This window comes from Artibeus jamaicensis, unplaced genomic scaffold (assembly GCF_021234435.1).
Source record: "Artibeus jamaicensis isolate MK-2021 breed Jamaican fruit bat unplaced genomic scaffold, CSHL_Jam_final scaffold_916, whole genome shotgun sequence".
Lineage (NCBI taxonomy): Eukaryota > Metazoa > Chordata > Mammalia > Chiroptera > Phyllostomidae > Artibeus > Artibeus jamaicensis.
Genome location: NW_026522059.1, coordinates 48,486,664 through 48,501,717, shown reverse-complemented (window position 1 = coordinate 48,501,717; position 15,054 = coordinate 48,486,664). Strand labels below are relative to the sequence as shown.

Below are 15,054 nucleotides of genomic sequence, written 5' to 3'. Positions count from 1 at the left end.
TCTGCTATTTACTTCCCAGGCTCTATGTTATGGTCCACACATGCAAATGTCTTTCATGACTACTCCCAATTTCTGCCAACATCCGAGTGTCTTCATCTCAAAGGTGGGAAAACAAAATCATGTTGTCCAACCTTTGTGTAAAAGGGCTGGGGAAAACCAGGCTTATGAGATTCACTGGCATGCCTACCATGCCACAGTTAATCCATCAGGAGCAACAGGGGCATTAAAAGACAGTTCTGCTTCCAGTATACACAATGATGCCTACTTCTGAAGAGGTTAATTAGGTTCTATTTTTCCACCCATATGATTACACAGACCTAGCAGAGAAAAAATATTCCGTATTTTCTGAGCCTCTCATTACTTACACATTTTAAATCATCTGCATTCAGAGTTCTCTTGTAACATCAGGAGAACTTAATAAGAAATATTGAAACATTTCACACTGCAGTGTATCCTGGATGGGATCCTGGGACAGAAAATGGACATTCAGCAAAAACTAAGAAAGTGTGAGTATACTATAGACTTCAGTTCATAATGTGTCACTACTGGTTAATTAATTGTGACAAATGTCCCATACTAATATAAAATAACAGGAGATTGAGTATGAGATAAAAGGGAATTCACAACCTTCCTGTAAATCTAAAGCCATGGTAGGATAAAGATTTCCTTAAAAAGCTATTGGGCATACTCTTTACCTAACACAAATATCTTATTAGCGCTGGGATACAATGAAATTTTTGAACCACAGGTACTGTATGCATTGATTTCTATTTGCTAGAGTAGTGATTCTTAAGCTATGCCTTGCAGAATCTGTTAGCAAGGGAAGTGTGAAAGCCACTCTCTAGCCCAAAGGACAGTAAGAGGCATGATTTGAAGAATATTCCAATTCATAGTTTCTCAAAACAAAAAGAGCACTCGACTGAGGGTAAAACAAAACCTGCAATCTAATACTGAAGTAGTAACCAACTATGTAAAACACTTCATTTATTTAAGCCTGTTTTCTCATTGCAAATAAAAGCGTCCAATATGTTTTTGCTTAAACATCACAGTCCAACTAGAATTGTTTTCTTAACATGTTTCTTCTACTAAAAGTAAAATATATGATTTAGATAATGCACATTAGGATACAATGCTTTAATACAAGCCAAAAAGGATTTGTACGGGTTATTTTTTTCTGTGTTTTTGGCCTATTATCAAGCAACTACTGTATTTTCATCAAGAGTATTTCAGCATAAATAAAAAGCATATATTACATCTATCTAACTCACCTTTTTTTTTTATTTTCTTAAATTTTTATTTAGTTATTTTTCAAGTACAGTTTTCTGTTTATTTCTCCTATTCCAGCCCACCCCTCCCCCATGCACCCCACCTCCCTCCCATTTCCAGTCCCCTTAGCTAAGTCACCTATTTCTACATTTCAAGCTATACCACATTTATTTAACAAATATATAGGTACTGCGTACCTCCTTTGCCACCCAGAAGAAAACAACACAAAGAATAGCTAATAAAAAGTATAATTTAAAAATAATTTCAAAATATGGTCCAAAGTTTTTTCTGCACTCATCTGTCCTCCATTTCAATAACACTGTCAATGACAGAAAGCATGGAAAATGGACAAATGTAATAATATTAAATGCACCAGGGAAAATTTTTAGCAACAGTTTTAAAACAAATCTCAGTTATTTAAGAAAACTCATTAACTGCCAAAAAGGACCTCATTTTTCAATACTTTGAGTTTCAAATTTCATAAATATAAAAACTGAATTAAACTGCAACAATCAGAAGACTAAATAGCAAACACAATAGCAAAGACTGGAAAATGCAGACTTTCGATGTACAAATATGCTAACAATCTAGCAGCAACTTCTATAGAACTTATATTGCATTTCCAAAAAAAATGACTAAGCATGGCAAACAAAAACTATCTGCCATTAATATCATGTAATATTTAGTATTTTAAAATTATTTTCATACTTTCATATGTTTCATGTTATACAAAAATCATGTTTAAATGAACAATGCAGTCCACAAAATGAAAACTATCAATCAGATTAAAATGCACCATTTTATGACTAAATTTTCAAGAACCTAGTACTAAGTACCATAGTTCTAAATACAAAAGGTAATGGAGCCATGGAGCCTTTTAAGGTACTTAAAAGGTAATGGCTCCATCACAAGCACACTCTATTTTAAATATCAAGCACAGTAATTGAAGTTGTAACACTAAAAGCTCGCTTTTTTTGTCCCCCTCAAGGGGGTGCACCTTTTCCAGAAGTACCACACTATCGGGTCCATGTTTGCGGTGGATGGAGGAAGCTCCTATTCCATCTCCCAGCTCCAAAATTCCATTTAATATAATGTCCTCAGAGAGAGGATATGTCAGATATTAAACTGATAATAACAGATACTACATTTGATCTCAGCCAAAAGGCCGACAAGTGATGAAGGGTCACTTTTTCAATAAGCCTTGCTTCGTTAGTAGCTCTGACCCAAAGTATACTGAAATATTTCTCCAGCGCTAATATCATCAAAACTCTTACCACCTTTGACACCTGAAAATAATAAAGGCGATATTAAAGACTACTATTCATTAAAATGTATGCAGACCATATCCTTAGGTATTACTTTAAAAGTACCAATCACAATACACTGAAGGCTTCCATTTCAGCCTATAATTTGAAAAGTATTTTTATTATGCAATGTAAGCATGAAATATTAAATCACACTGTTCTATAATCTGGTTTCCAAAGGTCATCTGTATTAATGTTTTAAGTACTAAATCCTACCATTTTCAAATTAACATTTTTTAAATGGTCACGTTTCTAAAACCTCGTTGTTAAAACTTACTTTCAAAGTCTGTGCTCATAGCAAACTAAACACTGGATACAGGATTTGAGCAGCTTCTCTAAGCAACCAGTTTTTCAGTTCGTCTTCAGTCTTCTGAGCTTTTATTGTGTTTGCAATGCAGTTTTTCACTTAGTGAAAAAAGATAATACTCACCACATTGGGTAAGAATGGTCAGCTTTCCTTTATCACAAAGACCAAGAGTCCTCTTCTCCTTAGTCCTCTCTTCCTCTACCCACGTCAAGGAAAGTCCAGGGGCAGTAGACCTCCCTCTACTCCCCCCACCAAGGATGCTGGGTAACGGGGCACCCCTTGGACTCTGAGGTTCAGATCCCCCACCCTGGGCCTTTCCACCTCCCTCCAATACCACTTTCCGCCTAAGATTACCACAGGCATCTGCGGGATCCTGTGTGTGCGCTTGTGCCTGGGTCAGCTCTGCCTGGGACCCACAGCAGGTGAGACTCCATCCTGAGCTGGAACCCTTGCAGCCTAAGGTGGCCCCGGGACAGTTGCTCCACATACTCCCTCGTCCCAGGCTTCTCTCCACCAGGAGGTGGGCATCGGAGAAGTCGCACTCTGGCTTCACCCAGCTGCCAGCAGCAGAGGGGGGGCAGAGCCTGTTGGAAGTGGGAAATCAGGCAGCCCTGGCCAGGAACGCACCTGTGCAGACCACCATCTTCTGCTCTGGAGGCAGCCATCTTCACGGCCCATGATGCTGTGTGTCTTTTCTGGAACTCCCAGGTCCTCCTGCCTTGCAGCTTCTTTTCTGTCCTAACTGCAGTGAGGCTTCAGCCAGGTGGAGAAGAGGATAGGGAGCTCTGCTGCCCTATTGGCAGCTTTCCGATTCTGAGATGAACTCAAAATAGAACGTTAAACAATGAGCTTATTGGGAGACCAAGCTGAGTCAATCATTGTAAAGCAGAGACAAACAAAGTATCTTTAAAAAACCTGTGCAATGGGACTGCTTATGAACTTGGACTTGTGGGAAACTGTCGGGAAAATAATTGACAGTCCTGGAGGGGAGGCCCACAGAATGAGTCTGTTCCATAGCATTGGAATATAATCTCAGACTCATGGGTACAGAGACCTGTCTTGGCTCTCTTTCACCTCAGCACAGCATTGTCTGGTGTCTTTGGCCTCGTGCATCTTTCACTTGTCCACAGAGGTACAGTAATTGAACTCATTTAACAACTCCGTGAGGACATGCTCCTTGAAAAGGTGTCTGCATCCTGGCTTCTGGTACGACTTGATGCTAGGGCTAGCCAGGTTGAGCCCTGTAGCTGAAAAAAGTGCTAGTCCTTGAGCACGTGGTTCCTGTGACAGTGCAGTGTAGTGTGTCAGAGTTCTGAAGATGGATCTGGAGCATCTGAAACAGATTTAAATACATATTTGATTTCCACTTTCCTTTCCAGAGATAGAAATGTTGCCTGTGCCTTTTAGGGAACTCCTGCCCATGAAGAACCACTCTCCAGATCATTTTCCTAGGCTGCAGTTCCCATACATTTTGGTGTTGCAACCTATGGCTCTGGATACTCCAGATGCACAGAAAGAAGGTAGGCCTGGCACAGATGGTGTAAAGTAGGGACATTGACCTGCACCAAGACCTACTTCAGTCAGAACAAGGACAAATGTAGGGGCTTGACAAACCATTGCACCTGGTCTGTATAGGCTCCCAGTGTGGAAGCCATGCCCTGGGGAGAGGCAGTTGGGCATCAGAGTCAGTCTGGAAGGCTAATTCAACACACCAGCCCAGGTAAATCTTGTTTTGGAGAGGGCGTCTGTGCAACCAGGAGACAGTGCAATGCTAATCCTGACTCCTGTGTGGCTGTCCTCAGAAGAGAAGGTCTGGCAATGCAGCAGGTTTATCATAGAGACCCTGTGAGTCTTTTCTTTCCAATGACATTTCTTTTCAAGGTCTATTCACTGCCTACCCCATCCATTCATCACTGGCTCATCTACACTGAAATTATATGTAGGTTGTTGAGCAGGATCTAAAAACATCTCCTGTTTGGAGCTGGGTGAGAAGAGTTGACTATGGAGAAGGACAGGCTGAGTGGGAGTGGAACATGGAGGGTTGGGGACCATGGGGCAAAACACAGCCCAACCTTCTTTTGACTGTATGAGGGCCGAGACCCCATCCACCATTCTCTTAATTCTGTCCTCTTTGGATAGAGGCCACCTGAGCTCAGGCCTCCCTTGGGAATCAGATCTATAAGATCTCCTTGCTGTCCTTGCTGTCAGAACCTCCTTGCCATAACCACTGTCTTCTCAACACAGGAGGTCTTCCTTTAAAATCCAATCACCACCCACCTTTTTTTGTTGTTGTTAATTTTATTCTTATTTTTAAATATATTTTATTAATTATGCCATTACAGTTGTCCATATTTTGCCTGCTTTGCTCTAAATAAAAACGAATGAGTAACAGTCAGGTCAGGCCAGGTGCAAAGCAGCAGCCATCATCAGAAAGTGCTGTTGGCACTGTAATGCTATAGAATTTTAGTTTTGGAATCTGGCTGCAGCCACTAAAATTTTACATGTCCTTACAGCTGAGGATACTACAGGTAAACATTGTGGTCAGGTAAACATAGAGGTAAAGTGTGTCACTCAAAGGTCTTGACCTTAGAACCCTGAGAACATCAAAATACTCCTGTATGAGTATGTCCTAAAGGTGGTTATTAAGGTTAAGTGAATTCAAAGAAGCTAGTTCTAGCCTAATATAGCCACTCACGTTAGAGGAAGAAGCGAGCAGACAAGGAAGCACAGAAGTGAATTCTTGTGACCCAGATTGAGAAGACTTTCACTTACCAGGAAAGGAAAAGCCCCTCAAAGGATCCAGCCCTGGGGACACCCTCACATCTAGCTCTTAGTCTCTAGAATATTCAAAAGTAAGTCTATGCTCTTTACATCAGTTAGTGGGGTCCAAGTTATGGAATTCCCAGAAGTACCCAGTTCTCTGGGGCACACTTAAATTCTCTGGCAAGACTGCTGATATGCCACCTGAGGCGAATGCCACCATGTCCACTAGCACTGAGAGACTGCACTGGTGTGGCAAACAACCTCCATTATTGGAGAAGGTCTTCAATGACTGTTGACCTCAGTGCTCTGCAGAGTATGTGCAGCAGGCAGTTTAAAAAATACATGAAACAATCACAAAAGAATAAGAAAATTACAAATATGCTTGTGATCTACTATAATCAAAATGAATGTGTTTTCAAATATTCCTATTACTACAAGTATTTTCCTTCTACTGTCACTTGTAGCTGGAGGGAGAAATTGAGGTCCAGAGACCTGGGTTTAGGGCTCTGTGAGACAGTGTAGAGAATACCAGTGGAGGTTTCTGGGGCAGTCCCCAGACTGAATCTGGTCCTGGACACTAGAATTTAATCTCTGGGTCATGGGTGTGGAGACCCTCCTGAGCTAGCTCTCACCTCAGTGCAATGGCCTGAGGTGTGTCAATGGCCTGATGAATCTTACTCTTGTTCAGCAAAGTACAATAGTTATACCCATTCACCATCTCCTCCAGGATGTCTTCATTCAGAGCCTACAAAGACAAACCCAGCACCCACACAATAAGCATCAGGAACCCTCCAACAACCTCTGCTTCGGCCTTATGGCAGCCCTGGCAAAATGATACACTCTACTGGGACACAGTGAGGATATTCCTTTCAGCACTGCTGAAGTAGAAGCAGAATCGAATAATGTCAAAGTCCAAAATGAGTGAATGGCAGAACACTGTGGAAACTACTTCCTTCATGAGATAGTATGGATATGAGTATGGTCACATTTCCTAAATTGGCCAGTTTATAATGGCCTTCATTGTGATGGGAAAAGTTGCAGAGGATTAATCCTATAATTGACTTTCTCTTAACTGCTTGTATCCCTGACTGATGTAGCTCATTGGATTGAGCACGGGCCTGTGAAGCAAAGGGTCACTGGTTCGATTCCCACTCAGGGCATATGCCTGGGTTGCAGGCCAGGTCCCCAGTAGGGGATATGTGACAGGCAACCACACATTGATGTTTCTCTCCCACTCTTTTTCCTTTCCTTCTCCTCTCTCTAAAAAAATAAATAAATAAAATATATATTTTAAATGGCCAAAGAGCCTAAGCAGGCACTTCTCTAAGCACGACATACAGAAGGCCAGAGGCATGTGAAAGTATGTTCAGTATCACTAGCCATCACAGAGATCCAAAGTAAAATCACAATGAAATGCCACTTCACACTGGTCAAAATAGCCATCATAAGCAAATCAACAAATGATAGGGCTGGTAATAATGTGAAGCAAAGAGAACCCTCCCACACTGTTGGTGGAAATGCAGACTGGTGAAGTCATTTGGGAAAACAGTATAAATTTCCTCAACAAACTAAAAATGAAACTGCCTTTTGACACAGCAATTTCATGGCTGGGTTTATCCCTAAGAACCCTGAAACACCAATCCAAAAGAACCTATACACCCCTGTGTTCATAGCAGCACAATTTACAATAGCCAAGGGCCGGACAGAGCTAAGTTGCCATCAGCAAATGAGTGGATCCAAAAAAAAAAAAGTGCACATTTACAGGAGGGAATACTATGCAGGAGAAAGAGAGAAGGAATTCTTACCCTTTGCAACAGCTTGGATGGATTGGAGGGCATTATGCTAAGTGAAATTAGCCAGGTGGTGAAAGCCAAATACCATATGATCTCACCTGTAAGTGGAATCTAATTAACAAAACAAACAAGCTAGTAAAATAGAACCAGAAACCTGGAAATAAAGAACAAACTGATGGTAATCAGAGTGGACCAGGGAGCAGGATAACAGGGGAAAGAAGAAGAATGATTAAACCAGGAACATGTACACAGGAACAATGGATAAAGACCATGGTGGGGAGGACTGGATTTTGGAGCTGGGTGGTGGGCAGGGCAGGGGAAAGTAATGGCAGTAAATGCATACAAGTGTAATTGAAAAGTAATGATAAATAAGTTTACAAACTAAAAAGGACAAAAAGTAAATAGTCTGGAATGGAGGACATTAGTCAGCCACTTCCTTGCTGTACATATGTATGGTCTGTTGGAGCAGAGGATAGTATGAAAGGGCTGAAAGTCCTAGCATGGGAAATGAGGGACAGTAATTATCTAGGGCGTCAGTATCAGAAATAAGGTAACCTTATTTCCCAAACCAAACTCAAAACTCACCATCTGAAAGGTCAAACATGAGAAAAAGAGCATCAGTATTTATTTGGTCAACAAACCTGTATCCAAGGTGAGTTTTGAGAATCCAGAAAATGGTGAGACCTAAATCCTCCTCAGAAGTACACTGTCTAGGTTGGTGACTGATATGTACAAAAGTAATTATATATGTTTTTAAATTCTTGCCATGGGCTCACTGGAAAGAAAAAAAAAAGCAGGCATAAATGGGATCTGGCCAGTTTTCTCACTTCCTGTCCAGACCCAAGCAAAGATATGGTGTCTAACAATCCTCTTTACAATCCATTTAGTTTATCAACTTCAAAAGTATAGTCTCTCAATCCATAATGCCTCTGGACCCTGATTTATGATTATAGTTCTTTTTTTAAATCATGGAAACAACCTTAGAGCCAATTTAATAAAGCACCTTCATTTTAAAGATGAGGAAAACCTGGCCAATGATACAAAGAGTCTTCATGCAAAGCCTTTCCACCTGACAGTCACTCTCTTCTCCAAGCTTATATCTGAGTTGTTGGTAACCATCCTGCCTGGTTTCAGGAGCTGCAAACTTGCCTACAGGCAAAAAGGAATCTTGGTTAGAAGACCTTGGGACCATAAGCCACTGATGAGACCAAACTTATCCTTCTGGCAAGTGCAAAACCTCTGCCCAGTTTACTTCACCCTGCTCAGCCCCTGGAGGATGGTTGGATAATCGATGACTGATGAGATTCCTCAAGGAAGGAACAACTTAAAATACACACTTTCACTGAAGGGGTCATCAGGGAAGGACTTAAGGGGTTATAAGAAGAGACAAAAGACCCTCACCCCTAGGTTTTGTCAGAGCCTGAGTACTCATCCTATCTGTAAAAAGTCCACTAATCTCTTGGCTGCCTTGCTTCCCCTGCCTGATTCAGGCCTGAAACAATGCTGAAGAAAATTGAAACACTAATCAATTCAGGGCACAATTTGAAAAGGTCAAGAATATTTGAAAAATTATGAAATCTAGAAATTCAAAACACAGATACTTGCCTTTCCAGATTCAGCAAGGAGATGGAGAGAGCTGGAAAGTGTCAACCCACCCTTGCAATAAGAAAAATACTGGATCAATAACCAGTTAATGACTTTTCTTGAACTTCTAAAAGAACTAGGATCACAGATCACACATCTAATAAGAAATCTTCAAAGAGATATGCACCAGCAGAAAGAAACAGAACTAAAGCTTTCTCATACCTGAAGGAAATGTTGTCACATTCCACATAAGACAAAAAGAAAATATATTTCAAGTTTTTATATGGAACCATAAATGACCCAAATAGCTGCAGCAATTTTGAGAAAGAAAAAGTAGGAGGGATCACAATACCTGATATCAAACTGTATTACAAGGCCACTCTAATCAAAACAGCCTGGTACTGGCATAAGAACAGACACAGAGGCCAATAAAACAGAATAGAGACCCAGAAATAAACCCAAGTCTCTAGGGTCAATTAATATTTGACAAAGGGGGAAGAAGCATAAAATGGAGTAAAAATAGTCTCTTCAACAAATGGTATTGGGAGACCTAGACAGATACATGCAAAAAAATGAAACCCGATCACCAATTTGTACCATACACAAAAATAAGTTCAAGGTGAATAAAAGACTTAAATGTAAGTTGTAACACAATAAAAGACCTAGAGAAAAACATAGGCAGGAAAATTTTAATCATTCCATGCAGCAACATCTTCACTGATATGTCCCCTAGAGCAAGGGAAATAAAGGAAAGAATAAACAAATGGAACCTCATCAAAATGAAAAGTTTCCACATGGCTAAAGGAAACCGCATGAAAATGAAAAGAGAACCAATTGTATGGGAAAACATATTTTCCAAGGATACCTCACACAAGGGTTTGACCTCCAAAATATATAAAGAACTCACAAAACTCCACTCTAAAGATTTCTGCCAAGATGGAGGCGCAGGTGGAAACACTTTGCCTCCTCACACAGCCAAATCTAAAAACAACAAAATTTTAACAGCAATAAATGCAGCCAAGCCACAGAAAATCGAACAATACAGAGTCCGACAACAAAGAACCACTCAGCTAAACTGCGACACAAACCAGCCACCTGGGTGGCCCCACGCTGGTGAACATCTAAGGCTCCTCTCCTCAAATGTAACAGGCGTGAACAGATCAAGACATGGCTCAATTTTTTTTGCACATAGCTGTCCAGTTCTCCCAACACCATTTGTTGAAGAGGCTATCTTTACTCCATTTTATGTTACCGCCCCCTTTGTCAAATATTAATTGACTGTAGAGAGTTAGGTTGATTTCTGGGCTCTCTGTTCTGTTCCATTGGTCTATGTGCCTGTTTTTATGCCAGTACCAGGCTGTTTGATTACAGTGGCTTTGTAATACAGTTTGATATCAGGTATTGTGATCCTTCCTACTTTGTTCTTCTTTCTCAAAAGAGCAGCTGCTATTCGGGCTCGATTATGGTTCCATATAAATTTTTGAAGTGTTTGTTGTATGTCTGTGAAATATGCCATTGGTACTTTAATAGGTATTGCACCACAAGGTTCATAGCAGCACAATTTACAATAGCGAAGAGCTGGAAGCAACCTAGTGCCCGTCAGTAAGTGAATGGATCAAAAAATTGTCGTACATATACACAATGGAATTCTATGCAGGAGAGAGAAAGAAGGAGCTACTACAATTTGCAAAACATGGATGGAACTGGAAAGCATTATGCTGAGTGAAATATGCCAGGCATTGAAAGACAAATACCATATGATCTCACCTTTAACCGGAAGCTAAACAACAAAACAAACAAGCAAACAGAATAAAAACAAAGACACTGAAATAGAGAACAAGCGGGCAGTGACCAGAGGGGAGAGGGAAGAAAATTTAAGGGGGAAAAAGGGGAGGAATTTTGAGGAGCAAGTGTGAAAGACACAGGGATGAGGACTAGGAGGGAGGAATTGGGAGGGAGGTGGGGAGATACTGCGGGGGGGCTGGGATGGGAGAAATAGAAAAAAAAAACTGTACTTGAAAAATAACTAAATAAAATTAAAAAAAAAACATTGCTCAAAAAGAACTCAGAGTCCCAGAGCCAATAAATGTAAGTGAACAAGAAATTGCCAACCTATCAGAGGCACAGTTCAAAACACTGGTGATCAGGATGCCCACAGCACTGGTTGATTTTAGCCACAAAGTAGAGGAACATATGAAGGCTAAACTAATTGAAATGAAGGGAAATGCACACGAATGCAATAGTGATGGAAAGAAAACTGGGAATCAAATCAAGGGAGCAGACCAGAAGGAAGGAAAAAATGACCAAACAGAATAATATGAAGAAACAAGAATTCAAAAAAATGAGGAGAGGCTTAGGAACCTCCAGGACATATTTAAACGCTCCAACATCTGAATTATAAGGCTACCAGAAGGGGAAGAGGAACAGCCAGGAGTGGAAACCTTATTTGAACAAATAATAGAGGAGAACTTCCCCATTCTGTCAAAACAAAATAGACTTCCAGGCAATCCAGGAATCCCAGAGAGTCCCACAGAAGTTGGACTCAAGAAGGAGCACACCAAAACACATCATAATTACATAATTACATTAGCCAAGATTAAAATGAAGGAGAGAATCCTAGAAGCAGCAAGAGCTAAGGGGACAGTCACCTACAAAGGAGTTCCCATCAGATTGTCAGCAGATTTCTCAAAAGAGACCTTACAGGCAAGAAGGAGCTGGAGAAAAGTATTCCAAGTCATGAAAACCAAAGACCTACAACCAAGATTGTGCTATCCAGCAAAGCTTTCATTTAGAATAGAAGGACAGATAAAGTGCTTCTCAGATAAGATCAAGTTCAAGGAGTTCATCATCATTAAGCCATTATTATAAGAAATGTTAAAGGGACTTACCTAAGAAAAAGAAGATAAAAAAGAAGAACAGAGAAAGAACAGCAAACTCACAGTTATTAACAACCACACCTAAAACAAAAACAAACTAAGAGGACAGCAAGATTAGAAGTGAACCGTAGAAATGAAGATCACATAAAGGGTTAGCAACAGGGGAATGGGAGAAGGAGAAGGGGTGAGAAGATACAGAAAATAAGTAGCATAGACCGTAGATAGAAAATAGAGAGGGGAGAGGGTAGAATAGTGGGGGAAATATAAATTTAAAGAACTTGAGACACGTGGTCATGAACTAAAGGGGGGATGGTAGGGGAGGAGTGTGCAGGGTGGAGGGAAATGAAGGGTGCAAAATAGAACAAATGTAATGGCATAGTCAATAAAATTAGAAAATATTAATAAAAAAACTCCACTCTAGGAAGACAAGCAACCCAGTTAAAAAATTAGCAAAGGATTTGAACAGACCCTTCTACAAGGAGGACATACAGAGGGTCCAGAGACACATGAAAAGACACTCAGCATCACTAGACATCAGAGAGATGCAAATTAAAGCCACAATGAGATACCACTGCACACCAGTCAGAATGGCCATTACAAACAATCAACAAACAAGTTTTGGAGAGGAAGTGGAGAAAAGAGAACCCTAGTGCCCTGTTGGTGGGAATGAAACCTGGTGCAGCCACTGTGGAAAACAGTATGGAATTTTCTCAGAAAACTGAAAATGGAACTGCCTTTTAACCTGGTAATTCCACTGTAATAGCCAAGGCTGGAAGCAACCGAAGTGCCCATCAGTAAATGAATGGATCAAAAAACTATGGTACATTTACAGGATGGAATATTACACAGCAGAAAGAAAGAAGGAGCCCCTACCTTTTGCAACAGCATGGATGGAACTAGAGAGCATTATGCTAAGTGAAATAAGCCAGGCGGCAAAAGACAAATGCCATATGATCTCACCTTTAAGTGGATCCTAATCATCAAAACAAACAAGCAAGCAGAATATAACCAGAAACATTGAAATGAAGAACAAACTAACATTAAGCAGAGGGAAGGTGGGAGGGAAACATTAGGGTGGGGAGGGGTAAGGGTTTTCAGAAATGACTGTAAAGGACACAGGGACAACACCAAGGGGGCAGGAGCAGGGGAGGGAGGTGGGGACGGCTGGGGTGCAGTGGAGTAGTGGGGGAGACATGCAGACAACTGTATTGAACAACAATTTAAAAAAAGAAAATTTAGCTAGAAATATTGAATGAACTGCTAAAAGCTAAGTGGAAAAGCAGAAGAGTTTGGAACGCTGGGGGCTGCAGAAGCAGGGAGAGCAGGGTTGGCAGTAGTCCAACCTCATTGCCAGAAGTCCAGATATTTCAGAAATGGTAGAAGAAGCTTTGTGGTCAGAAGGAATATATTAAAAGAAATGTGTATCTATCTATATGAAGAAATGAAGAAATGAAGTACCAGAAATGAAAAATGTGAGTTAAAGTAGAATTTATTTAATTTCTCCAAATGTAAACTTAATACTTAAATAATCCTAACAATATATTTGGTAACAATAAGTTACATAAAACTAAAATATATGACAATAGTAACACACAATATAGTAATGAAAAATTGAAAATACACTATGATATAAGTTTCCTATACAATGTGTGAATGATATACTGTTATTTGAGGACAAAGTGGATTATTTTTATTTTTATTTTCTTTTTTATTGTTTTTCAAGTACAGTTTCCTGCCTTTTCCCTCCAGCTCTCCCCACTACCCCAGCCCTCCCCACCTCCCTCCCCCATTTCTACTCCCTTTTGTTGTTGTCCATATGTTCTTTTCACTTGTTCCTGCAAACCCTTCACCCTTTCCCCCACCTATCCCTTCCCTTCTTCCTTCTGATTGTTCACTGCCAGCCTGTTCTCAATTTCAATGTCTTTGGATATTCTTTGCTTGCTTGCTCCTTTTGTGGATTATTTTTTTATTTTTTTATTGATTATGCTGTTACATTTGTTCTATTCCCCCCTTCACTCCCCTCTACCCTACCCCCCGTCCCCACCATTACCCCCCCTTTAGTTTATGTCCATGTGTCTCAAGTTCTTTAGATTCTATATTTCCCATGCTATTCTTGCCCCCAAACTATTTTCTATCTACTGTCTATGCTACTTATTTCCTGTACCTTCTCCCCCACTCTCCTCCTCCCACTCCCCTGTTGCTAACCCTCCTTGGGATCTTCATTTCTATGTTTAAACTCCTGATCTAGCTGTCCTTTTAGTTTGCTTTTGTTTTAGGTGTGGTTGTTAATAACTGTGAGTTTGCTGTCCTTTCACTGTTCATGTTTCTTTAACTTCTTTTTCTTAGATAAGTCCCTTTAACATTTCATATAATAAGGGCTTGGTGATGATGAACTCCTTGAATTTGATCTTACCTGAGAAGCACTTTATCTGCCCTTCCATTCTAAATGAAAGTTTTGCTGGATAGAGCAATCTTGGTTGTAGGTCTTTGGATTTCATGACTTGGAATACCTCTTTCCAGCCCCTTCTTGCCTGTAAGGTCTCTTTTGAGAAATCTGCTGACAGTCTGATGGGGACTCCTTTGTAGGTGACTGTCCCCTTATCTCTTGCTGCTTCTAGGATTCTCTCCTTCATTTTAGCAACAGGGGAGTGGGAGGAGGAGAAGAGGGGAGAAGGTATAGAAAATAAGTAGCATAGACAGTAGATAGAAAATAGAAGGGGGGGCAAGAATAGCATGGGAAATATAGAATCTAAAGGACTTGAGACACATGGTCATAAACTAAAGGGGGGGTAATGGTGGGGATGGGGGGTAGGGTGGAGTGGAATGAAAGGGGGAATAGAACAACTGTAACAGCATAATCTATAAAAAAAATTTTTTAAAAAGTTACACATAAAAAAAAGAAAAGAAAAAACTATACGTCATGAAAACACTAAAAATAGCTGGCATAATTATACTGATCTCAGATAAAGTAGAATTCGTGCAAGGAATATTATAAGTAATAAATGAAAAATTAACTCATGCTAAAAGTGTATTTTCAAAAAATATTCCACATAACTAACAATAAAAAATGACTATAACCTAACAACTGGACTTCAAAATAAGAGAGAATACCAGATAGGTTTGAAAGAAGAAATAAATGATTGTACAATTACAGTTGAAAA

The 15,054-nt window shown here is 40.1% G+C and overlaps 1 non-coding gene across 1 annotated transcript; it reads right to left on the bottom strand.

Annotated features, from left to right (window-relative positions):
• Positions 1–2,252: 2,252 nt before the first annotated feature.
• LOC119040540 (U2 spliceosomal RNA) lies at positions 2,253–2,443 on the bottom strand. Its single transcript, XR_005080882.2, has one exon. It is a non-coding gene; the product is annotated as a U2 spliceosomal RNA (small nuclear RNA).
• Positions 2,444–15,054: the final 12,611 nt, after the last annotated feature.